Raw genomic sequence first — 12,404 nt, 5'->3', positions numbered from 1 at the left:
TGCCCAGATCAAGACTCCAGCCTGGAACAGCCTCCCTGGCTCAGATGTTCTTCCCAGCAGGGTCAGACTGGGGAAACAGGCGCTTTCCAGACCATGGGCCATTGCACTTCGAGTCTGGCCAGCAAGCTAGGAGCATGCCAGCGGTTGAGTCGCTGTGACTCATCTCCAAATGCCTGGCGCCAGGCCATTTAAAAAAGGCAGGTACCCTGCGGTGCCAGCTGGAATCGGCTTCTCCAAAGGGCTCGCCAGGTCTTTAGGCCTGTGGTGAGCTTATCCTCTGTGCTGTGCAAATACACACATGGAGTCAACAAGTTGCCGCGGGAAAGAGTAGGTAAACCTTAGGCATTCTTGCCCCCAAATTAAATATATATTTAATCCAACTGTAAAGAAGGGCCACTGATGTACCCTGTCCCTCCAGTCCTGAAAAGCTGATGGTGGCTCCAGGACCCGCCTCTCATTCCTACCCAACACCCCTGTCCTCTCCATCCTACTCTTCCTGGCTCTCCCAGGCCCTTTTGCTTCATCAAGGAGGGGAGCATGTCTCTGGAAGGAGCTCTCCAGAACAAAGCTGCTGGCAAGCTAGACTGCTTCCTTCTGGTCTCCTCTCCTCTGGCCAGATCCCTCTTCCCATTTGAAGCTTCCTAGCAAGTTTCACTTCTCTGAACAATAAAGGCCAAATGCAGCAAAATGAACAACCACTGCAGGGCTCCTTTCCAAACAAGCCACTCCCCTGCCTAAAACGAACAGTACCGTGCTTTGCACTCATTGAGTCTGGGCTTGCAATTGTACAGGAGCCTCCCTGTGCCTGCCATATCCCCTCTGGGGGTACGACTCCACCCCATTGATTGATTGCAGGTTCCTGGCTATCAAACACTATTCATCCAGGCCCCAATTTAGCAAAGCACTTGCTTAACTTTAAGCACATGTCTAAGTTCATCTCTATTCACTTAAGCATATATTTAAAATTAAGCATATACTTAAACCCCTTTGAAGTCAAGGGGGCTTAAGCATGTGCTTAAAGTTACACACATGACTGAGTGCCCTACTGAATCAGGACCCCAAATATCTCAACAGTGCTTTACCAATTTTAATTAATTAGGTCTAATGACAATGCTGTGAGATATGTAACTATTACCCCCCATTTTACAGGTAGGTAAACTGAGGCACAAATAGTTGGTTTTTTTTTTTTTTAAGACATCCACGTTTCAAACTTGAGTAACTAAAGATAGGCACTGAAATCTTGGGGATGCCTCTGGGTTTGGGAGGGATGGGATAGGCAATGCATAAACATGTAATAAAATAATAATAATAATAATAATAATAATAATAATAATAATAATAATAATAATAATAATAATAATAATAATAATAAAAAAAATCATACTTTTAAATTAGCTTTAGATGCCAAAAATTAAGCACCTGTGTTTAAAAAGTGGGTTCTAAATGACCTGATCAAAGTCAGGCAGCTAATCAACAGCGGAGTCAGGAATAGAACAATGCAGTTCTGATGCCTTCCTTAAGTGAACAAATCTTGTTTCACTGCGTTGTTGCAAGGTTTGGCAGGACTTACACATTGCCACTAGCTTCCATACCCTTCTCCAACTCTCAGCAATCTAGGACTTCATTTCCAGTGCAAACTCCAAACCAGTGGCTCTCAACCTTTCCAGATAGTCTGATTTGTCTTGCCTACCTTGAAATTTCATCTCAATCAAAAACTACTTACTTACAAAATCAGACATAAAAATACAAAAGTGTCACAGCACAATATTGCTGAAAAATGGCTTCATTTCTCATTTTCCCCATATAATTATAAAATGAATCAATCGGGATATATATACATATTATACTTACATTTCAGTGTATAGTATGTAAAGCAGTAAGAACAAGTAATTTTCTATATGAAATTTTAGTTTGCACTGACTTCATTAGTGCTTTTATGTAGCTTGATAAACTAGGCAAATATTTAGATGACTTGATGTATACCCTGGAAGACACCTGTATACCTCCAGGGGTACATGTACCCCTGGCTGAGAACCATAGCTCCAAACCATCTGCTTTAGGGCCAAATTATCTTCCAGAGCAGGGTTATATATTGCCCTTGGACTGTTCATGCACTTCCTTAGCAACAGCACTTCTCAGCATGGTTTAAAGACAGTATATGGCCATTACAATGTGCATACTTTTTATAGGAACTTACAGAAGGCTCCATGTCAAATATTTGATCCAACTGTAGTCTGTTCTCCTGCATGCAGAGCCGCATTCTCAGTCCAGCCCTTGTAGCTAGGGTAGGCACTGCAGAGATACAACCTGTCCCCAACCCTCCAGGCTCACTCACAGAGCAACTGCAGAACCACTCTACAAAGATTACTTTAGCCCACTGTGTGACACAGCCCTTTGCACCCCTATTGGAGCACGTGCATTTGAGGCAGAGCCAGAGGCCTGCCCTCATTTCTAGAGGCCTGCTCCCACCCTGTAATCATGGCTTTTGGGCGCTGCCTTACAGGGCCCTAGCATCCAGCACAGAGGGACCTCTGTCAGTGAAACTTCTCCAGCTGTGACTATGGGGCTGGATTTGACCCAAAGCAACAGCTGATCTCAAAATGGCAGTTGGTTTGGCTAAAATGATTATTCCTATTCAGAGCCACAGAAAACCTGCAAACAATTCTGTGTGACGATACATTAGCATTTGTAAGTGCATTTTCCTTTGTCTGTAGTCACGCCCCTTTGTGGTTCCTTACAGGGAATAGTCCAATGAACCAATTTAATGGCAAAAGTGTTCACCAGAACAGCAACCACTTAAACCAGTATGTCAGCATATCCACTGAACACCAGTTTTGAATTCACAGTCATGGACATTCACATCAGAAAACTGATGCTAAGAATAATGCTTATCCAACTAGGGAACAGAAACATACCATTTATTATTAATAATTATTGTTTATTATTACAGCACTGCTTAGGGGCCCTAGTTATGGGCCAGGACCCAGTTGTGCCAGGCACTGTACCAAGGCAATCCCTTCACCAAAGAGCTTACAATGCAAGTATGAAATGAGAGACAACAACAGACAGGTGAGGGAGTATTAGGAAACGATAAGACTATATTGCTCAGATGATAGGCTGTGGCTTCCGCATGCCAGTGTCCTAACCACGGTCAATTCTTTCTGTAGGCATCCCAGCAAAGGATTGTTTTGAAGAGATTTATGAAGGAGAATAATGTGTCAATTTTGCCAGATTTTACAGGGAGCTCCTCCCAAGTGTCCTGGGTAGCATGGGAGAAAGCACAGAGATGTGCGTTTGGAAATAGCGAATGGGCAACGGAGGCACAAAAGTAACAAGGATGTAGAGTGGCTTAGTGGATAAGGGCCTGGCCTGTGATTCAGGTGAAAGGGGTTCTATTGCTGTCTCTGCTACTGGCCCACCAGTGACTTTGGGCCAGGATTACTGACTGGCCACCCATTTGGTACTGGATGTACACAGACAGGAAGCAGAAATTAAAAAAGAAAATACAGTACTGTGTTAAATGTAACCTACCAAAAAAATAAATAAAGGAGGCTTTTACATTTTTTTTTTGACAAGGTAAGGAAACTGTTCCTGCACTTGTTTCATTTAAATTAAGATGGTTAAAGCAGCATTTTTTCTTCTGCATAGTAAAGTTTCAAAGCTGTATTAAGTCAATATTCAGTTATAAACTTTTGAAAGAACCACCATAACGTTTTGTTCAGAGTTATGACCATTCCAGAGTTATGAACAACCTCCATTCCTGAGGTGTTTGTAACTCTAAGCTTCTATTGTACCATTATATTCCTTCACCTCAGTTTCCCCCCTCTGTAAAATGGGAACCAAGCTATTGATGTCCTTTGTAAAGCCCTTTGAGAAAAAAAGTGCCATCATCATCATCATCATCATCAGGCCAGCACAGTACTTCGATGCCAGACCTTCAAGGAAAGCTCAACATGTTGCATTAAGCTGTGAGGGAGCCAGATTCTGTCACCCTCACTCACTTTAGGAAACACCTTACTCTGTGTGGAATCCCATTGAATTAAGTGGGATTCCTCATGGAGTAAGGGAATATGCAACAAGAGTAAGGACATCAGAATCAGGCCCTGATACTTTATCTTGGGGTGGGAAGGATGTGAAGGTTCTTTTATTTTTCAATCAAGTTAGCTCAATGGTATTAGCTTAGAACAACTGGAACACTCCCTTAACATCCAATTAGGCTACATCTTCTCTGCAAAAAGAGGTAGGCTTTCACATCAAAATAGCAAACCCAAGATAGCTAACTCAACGTAAAATCCTAGCGCTGACAAGGCACAGGTACTTTTTGACTTGAATGTAATTTCTTTTCATAGGTAGATATCAGAGCTTGATGTCCAAGTTCCATAACCAGAAGATGGCCTCTGTCTCCAAGGAGGCCAAGCGTTGTAGATCGCCCTCCACATGTCAGGTTGGGTGCTCTTCTATCACATGAGTTATTGTCAGCAACGCTACCCCACAGTCAGTGTGGAAAAGAAACCAGGCCCAGCCGGTGCAAAGTTGCAACAACTCTTTGAGTCTCGTCCAGGATTTACTGTCAAGTGGACTAGGAGGCAGTGCAGTGATGGCCTCCTGAATTTATTTAGGGTTCCCATCGATGCTTCCACTCTATAAGAACATAAGTTTTAGCTTCCTGGCAGAGCTGGTCATCTGTGCAGGGTAAAGGGCCAGTAGAGCTCTTGTCCAGGAGTGCAAGAGCTATTGTAGCAAAAGCGGTGTTGAGGGATCAGCTGTGGTATCACCCCCAAGTCCACAGGAGTGAGAGCCCTCCCCTGAATATCAAGCTGGTGCAGCATATCGTTCCCTGTCTGAGAATGGGGCAACAGCCGTCCAGAGATGTAAGAGGTTAGTTTCTTCTGTCACTGGCAAACTTAACAGCAATGGTATCCTGTCGAAGGTCTGGCAGAGCTATGGGCACTAGCACATGCAAACTGGAGGTTGGTGTATAGTTGAAGCAGTCCCTAATAATACGCATGACCAAATTCAGCTCCATGTTGACAAGCTGAGTGTGGTGGCTGCTCCCCAGATCTCAGCGAGGTATTCAGAGGGAGTAAACACCAGGGCCAAAGACAGATGTGCAAGGCATTGAAGAGTCTGCTTCCCAGGAAGTTCCCAATAGTTCTTGTGTCAAGGCCATATGGAAAGAAATCTTTTTTTTCAGGTACTCCAGACGAGGCTGGTATATCAGGCTAAGGTTCAGTTTTAATATGTGACAACTGGATGGAATGGCAGTACCTGTCCTTGGACACTGGCAAAATGATTGTGTAGATGGAAAATAGTTGTCTCTATCTCGGTTTCATTGAGAATTGACCTCCACTGTTAGAAATAAGTGGTCAAAGCGTCCATGTCTTGGCTGAGATTCTCTTCAATCCTATGGAAATTGTTTCAAGAGTTAGCAGCATAGATGTCAACAGTGTACACTCAGCCTGCATTTTGGGGAGATCGTATGCATATATAGAGGACAAAAAGGGAGCCAAAACTGACCCTTGTGGAAGGCAATTACGAAGACATTGAAGATTTTTCTCTCTGACTTACAGGATGAAGCTTTGGTTACTAATCATTTGTCGGATGCATTTCACCATGAGCCTACAAGAAGGGCAGCCTGGCAGGCATTCTGGCATGCCACACAGTATGGCATGCTGCCACCAGGTGAGTAGGGACTGCGCCAACTTTCTCCCCTGACTCAAATGCATTTTCTATGTCTTGAGTCAGATAACTTGGGGAGTTGGGGAACAAGTCTGCCACCTTCACGTGGCGCCTCCATCTGTAGCAAAAGTGAAGATAGAGTAGATGAAATGCAGAATCAGAGCTTGAAGTAGGTGGTTGAGGTAATCCCACATCCTACATTGGGCACTAGCTAGCTACATTGAGGTAAAAGAACCCCACATGTGCCTGGTCTCCACTAGGACAGCATTTCTCAAACTGGGGTTTGCAGACCCCTGGGGATCTACAAGAGGATTTCAGGGGGTCTGCAGGCCCCGCTGATCAACTCCTCCCCCTCCCTCAACACCTCCCCCTCCCTCCCAGCATCTGCAAGCTGGGGAACAGCTGTTCAGGGGCGTGCAGGAGCACTGGGAGGGAGAGAGAGGAGCGGGGACAGGGCATGCTCGGGGGAGGGGGCGGAAAGAGGTGGGGAAGGGCAGGGGCAAGGGTGGAGAGGGGGCAGAAAGAGGAGGGGCAGGGGTGGAGCAGGGAAAGGAGTGGAGTAGGGGCGGAGCCTGGGGCTGAGCAAGGGGCTTGGGGGTCCGTGAAAAATTTTAAATAAAAAATGGGGGCCCTCAGATTGCTAAAGTTTGAGAACCACTGCACTAGGATATTACATCCCAATATCTACCTCAAAATGTAAAACCCTTTTCTGAAGTGAAGACAAATGCCTTTTCGGGTAGCTGCTCATGTTATAGCGGTTGTAGCCTATCCAAGCTGCAACACGAACAGTTAACACAGCTGAAAAGATGTGAAATGCTCTCTGCATGGGCGTTAAGGGGGATTTCTGCTCATGTTAAGCTAATTCAATTAAATGAATGTGAATGAAAAAGCACCTCTTCCCCCCATGGCCTTAGGCCACTTCTTCACTAGGAAGAAAGGCAAAGTTCTTATTGTGTTAGCTAACACGTTACCAACATGTTAAAATCCTAGTGAAGACATGACAGTTGTATCTATAAAACCCAGGGTTTCTCTTGACCATGTACCATGTTAAAACTACAAGTACCTTGTCTTCGTTAGGATTTTGCTAGTTAATACGTGTTAGCAAACACATGTTAAAATTCACCTTTTTTCTTGGGATAGAAAAGGCCTTAGTGTTTAGGCGGCTGCCATTCTTCTTACCTGTTGAGTGTGCACTGACTTGGAAGGAGCTCATGGAATTTTTATTCAATACTTGATTAAAATGGAGGGGAAATGTCAACACAAAATTCACACTTACACTCATACATGCATATGCACACACAATAACTCCATTTTCCAACCTGCTCAGTTCATGGATAATATGGATGAAGTTGCTTTTTTTTTGTTTCAGATGAGTCATTAACCAAAATCTTGTCATTTGTGGCCATTAAAGATCCCTTGGTGCTGTTGCAAGGGTAGAGACGATTACCCCAGTATTCTGGACAAATTCCAGTGCTGGTAATTATATTCAACTTGTCTAAATTCCTACCGTAATTGCACTTTTGGCATTGTGGTCCTAAATCATTGTAGAGTGTTGCATTCATGTTCTACCCCAGAAAAGGCCACATTTCAGTGATGAATGAAGCATTTCCTGTTCTGGGGTTTGCAAAGCGTGTAAAACACTTTGATATGCGTCAGAATAAAAGGTGTTATGTTAGATAGCGTATACCAGATAGAGGTCTCTGACCTAGGGCAGCTGCATTCAGTATGGCTGGGAGTGGGCACGTGAATGGAATTAGGTCAGTTTTATGAATTCCTTCTTTCCTCGTCCTGGGATTGGGGACTAGAGTGGTCTCTGGCATAAGTTTAAGCCACTACAGGGCTGCTCACACTTACATTTAGCTGCATATGGCTCAAGGGACTGTTGTGACAGCCAGTGGTCAATGGGGAAGAGAGGTTCCCTGGCCACACCTTCTTTCCCACAGCTACAGCCCCATATGCCAGAGGCAATAATGGAGTAAGGATGACAACCCTAGGCCACCCGCAGAATTCCCCATCTTTCTCCTGCCAGTAAAGCTGGTTTCAAGGTTGCTTTGCACTGCTGGAGTGGCTCTCAGTACCCATGAGGGGCCCATAGATCACCAGTCATAAAACACCAAGGACAAGCAAATGCACCCTGCTTTGACAACATGAGAGAGGTCTGGAGAATTTCATAGTGTTTGCATGAAAATCAGGGATGCTAAAGGCTCTTTTGGTGTGCTCTTCTTTCTGAAATGTCTCTTTTGGAGTGTGCTGTGATGTTACTTCAAAGAGTTTGCTAAACAATTTGTATCATTTACAAATAAGTAAAAGGCTTCCCTTCCCCTGGTTGATTTTAATGCATGCTGCACTGTAGATCACTTCCATAATGGTTTTTGGAAGACATTTGCATCAGTCTCCACTGTTTCTAACACCTTCTTGATGCTTCTGAAATAAAGCAAGCGTCTTCCTATTAAAGCTGGGGGTTCCAGACTTGGTACTGTCCTATGTACATCTTCTCTTGTCCGACTGGAAATGAAATTCCAGGTCAAATAGATTTCTCAATAATTTTCAAGTCCTCACCTCCTCACCTTCCTGTGTGTGCACTACAAAGTAATGCTAGTGTCAAGCTGTCTGGAATAACTCAATGGCATGAGTCCCAACCTCACGGCAGACTGCAAAGAAGCAAGGCACTAACCCCAAATTGTTTGTGAGTTCAATATAGAGATTTCACCAACCAAGTGTCAAGTGTAAATTCCTCAGGCACTGTAACAGCCTAACCATGGAATCACAGCCAGACTCTGATCTATCTTGCCATCTAGGCAAACTTCTCTTTGTGATAGATGGTCCCTTACACCATGTATCACAATAATATTCAGGTTACTCCCAGTCCCAAAGGACCTGTCACTTACCCCAGGTCAATTACACTTTAGATCTCACACCAAAGACAACACTTGTAGCCAATCTTGTAACAAATAAACTAAAGATTTATGAATTAAGGAAAAGCAATAAGAGAGTTATTTACAAGATTAAAGCAGGTGACCATACATACAAATGAGTTACAGTCTGAGGGCAAGTCTACACTTAAAACCTGCATGAGTGCAGCTGCACCAATGCAGCTGTGCCACTATAGCACTTTAATGAAGATGCTCTAAGCCAATGGGCGAGAGCTCTCCTGTCCCTTAGTTAATCCACCTCCCCAAGGGGCAGTAGCTATGTCGGCGAGAGAAGCTCTCCCATCAACAATGTTCTGTCTACATGGGAAGTTAGTTTGGTATAACTGCATCTTTCAGGATTTTCACACCCCTGAGTGACATAGTTATACTGATATAGGTTTGTAGTGTAGACCAGACCTTAGGTTCCAAAAGGTAATGGAGGCTGCTGTAATATGCAAGTGCTATCTGTCCTCTAGAGCTAACCCAGTCTAACCGGCCAGGGATCCCTTGCTTATGCTTAGAAATCTTGTCCTCTCAAAGTCCAAGCAGCATAGCGATACAGTTTCTTCCTGTCAGAGATCTTTATTCCCTTCTCCCAGAGCTCAAGCTGAATGGAGAAGTCCCCATGCAGGTCTTCTTTTCAAGGCTGTGTAGGGGAGCAATCAACAAAGTATTTTGTCCTCTGATGTTCCACAATGCTTTGTCTGGTGTCTGTGGGCTGTCTTTTGTTGGGCAGGAGATAACATCTCCTGTTGGCAAACTAATGTTTCACACCTGGCAATGCTTCTCTCCTTCTGGTGGGTCTACAGTTTTAGAGCAAACACTTAACTATTCCCTTATAACATAGGATACAAATATTAGAAGTAAGATTAATACATGAAGCTTCCTACAAGCATTTCATAATGTCTAAACACTGAACACATTCTTATAAACGTAACACTATTTTAGCAATACTACCACACGGGTGAGCCATACTGGTTTCCAGCTGTGTATTGGTCAGGGTTCAGGTGGGTTCTAGAAGCCTTGGTACTACAGCTAGGAGTTGGATGCTGTAGGAACGGTTAGACATAACATTATGAGACTATGGGATGGCATTATCACATCCCTTTAAAAGCAATGAATGAATATCATGAGTATGATGGGAATTGTAGCAGAGCATTTCAAAAGGGTGAAAAGTAATACAACATCATGGCTGAATAAGTGCTTCCCCCCACTCCCCACTGAGACACATGGCTGGGAAATGTCGCAATGCATTCTGTCTACTGCATTGTCAAGCTATATGTATTTAGTGACTGTAACAATCACAAAGAGACTATTATATGTGTGTGTGTGTGTGTGTGTGTGTGTGTGTGTGCGTGCACATGCGCACTGAGGCAGAATATAGGTATAGCTAGACATATACATTTTAATTTCTAGGTATAGAATGTTTTAGCTATTGATTGTTTCCTCCTGTTATAATGGTGACCATCATAGCTATGCTGGTCTCTGTTAAGCCTGTTAAATAAATGATGAGGAAGACATTTCAGATTTGGACTGCAGATATAGAAATCCCACCCATTGGAGGGGCTGCAAACACAGACCTAAAAAGACAAAGAGTGGAATTGGATATAAATTCCTCTGTCCTCTTAATGTTCAGAGATCTGCTGAAACTTGGCATTTGGCACATGGATCTACAAAAGAGGAGAATTCCCTGTGTTTGACGTGGCAAGACAACCTTGAAAAGCCCCACAGGCTAGGCCTGTTTTATTCTAGTGCTTGTGCAGTCTCTGACTGCATGGCGCAGCCATCTGGCAGACTTGGGGCCCAGATTTTTATCTATATTTAGGTGTTGCTGTGTGCAGCATTGCAATGCCTAACTGATTTGGAAGACTGAATCTCATTTTAAAAGTGATTTAGGCACATAGGAACCCAAATTCCATGGACAGTCGATGGCATTTAGGTTCCTAAATCACTTTTAAAATGAGATTTTGTCTCCCAAATCAGTTAGGCATTGCAATGCTGAGCACAGCAACACCTAAATATCAATAAAAATCTGGGCCCTAGATACTATTGGTAATAATAGTTCATAGAGGAGAGCTATGCTGTCAAGCTGTCAATCATGTCTATAAGAGATTGTGAAAGGGGAAGATAGGGATGAGCACACCATGTTCAGGATGGCAGGAGTCGGTGAGCTATGTATAGTGTGATAGACCCAGGCCAGTTGGGAACAGCAGAGTAGTAGAAGGGAGATATATTGGCCACTGGATAAGCAGTTTTCTGTTCCTTGAGTGACCAGAGCAGGAGCTGCTCCAGGCTAATGAGAACACCTGACTCCAATTAACCTGCTAAGAGTCAGGTGAGGCTGTTAAGCACTCAGCTCTAATTAAGGCCCCTCTGATGCTATAAAAGAGCTCACTCCAGTCAGGCCAAAGGGGGAGCCAGAGGAGAGGAAGTGTGTGCGTGTGTGGAACTGGGAGCAAGAGGCATGCAAGAAGCTGAGAGCGAGTAGGCATACTGCCGGAGGACTGAGAAGTACAAGCATTATCAGACATCAGGAGAAAGGTCCAGTGGTGAGGACAAAGAAGGTGTTGGGAGGAGGCCATGGGGAAGTAGCCCAGGGAGTTGTAGCTGTCGCCCAACTATACCAGAAGGCACTCTAGACAGCTGCAGTCCACAGGGCCCTACACAGGGCTGGAACCCAGAGTAGAGGGTTGGCCCGGGTTCCCCCCAAACCTCTCAACTTCTGATCAAAAACAGGAGGAATTGACCTGGACTGTGGCTTCTACCAGAGGGGAAGGTCTCTGGGCTGTTTCCTGACCCACAGGGTGAATCTGTGAGGCGAGCAAATCCACCAATATGCATAGGACCCACCAAGATAGAGGAGAAACTTTGTAACAAGTGGTGTTAGCAGTGGGATTTGGTGTGCACAGCATGGCAGAAGAAGGAGGGTGATTTAAAAAAAAAAGAGTGAGGGGTTTTTTTTCCTCACCACAATGGATGACGTAGTATGGGCATTGATACAAGCTATGGCGTCCCAGCAGGAGGCTACCCGTGTCCAGGCAGCTGCCCAACAGGAGGCAGTGAGGCTGCAGCAAGAGACTAATTGCCTGTTGATGGACCAAGCTGCTCAAGACCGAGCTATGTTGCGGGAACTGGTAAAACAGGTAAAGACTCTTACAGAGCTGAACCACGGCCATGATGGGACGCAGATCATACGGGCCAGCCATTGGCTGCAGAAAATGACGCGGGAGGATGTAGAGGCATACCTTCTGGCCTTTAAAAGAACAGCCCTATGGGAGGCCTGGCCTCGAGATCAGTAGTCTGGCATCCTTGCCCCATTCCTGTGTGGGGAGGCCCATGATCTGCCTGAAGAGGCTGCAGCAGACTACCCCCAGTTGAAAGCAGAGATCCTGGCCAGATCTGGGGTAACAACTGCAGTGCGGACCCAGCGGTATCATGAGTGGAGGTACCAGAAAATGATTACAACTATACTTGAAAACAAATCATTAATACAATTAATACAAACAATTGCTGGCTATTAAGCTGAAGGCCTGATTCTTCAAACTCTGGCTCACACGAATAGATATTTCTCACAGGCGTAGTCCCATTGCCTTCAATGGGACAGCTCCCGTGAGAAAGGATTATTCAGATAAGGAAAGATTTGCAGGATCAGCTCCTCCCATGTTTGCCTGAGAATAGAGAGTTCACTTTGCCCCAGGAAGGAACTGTCTCTGCAAGCTGTGAAAAAGCTATATTATAAGCAATTAAAGTAATTCATTTCAAATGTGAAATCAAAACAATGTTCACAGTTTATAACTGATCACTGAATTTCAT

Source organism: Gopherus evgoodei, chromosome 1, assembly GCF_007399415.2.
Source record: "Gopherus evgoodei ecotype Sinaloan lineage chromosome 1, rGopEvg1_v1.p, whole genome shotgun sequence".
NCBI classification, from domain to species: Eukaryota; Metazoa; Chordata; order Testudines; family Testudinidae; genus Gopherus; species Gopherus evgoodei.
The sequence above is the reverse complement of the archived record's forward strand: the minus strand, read 5'-3'. Positions refer to the sequence as shown.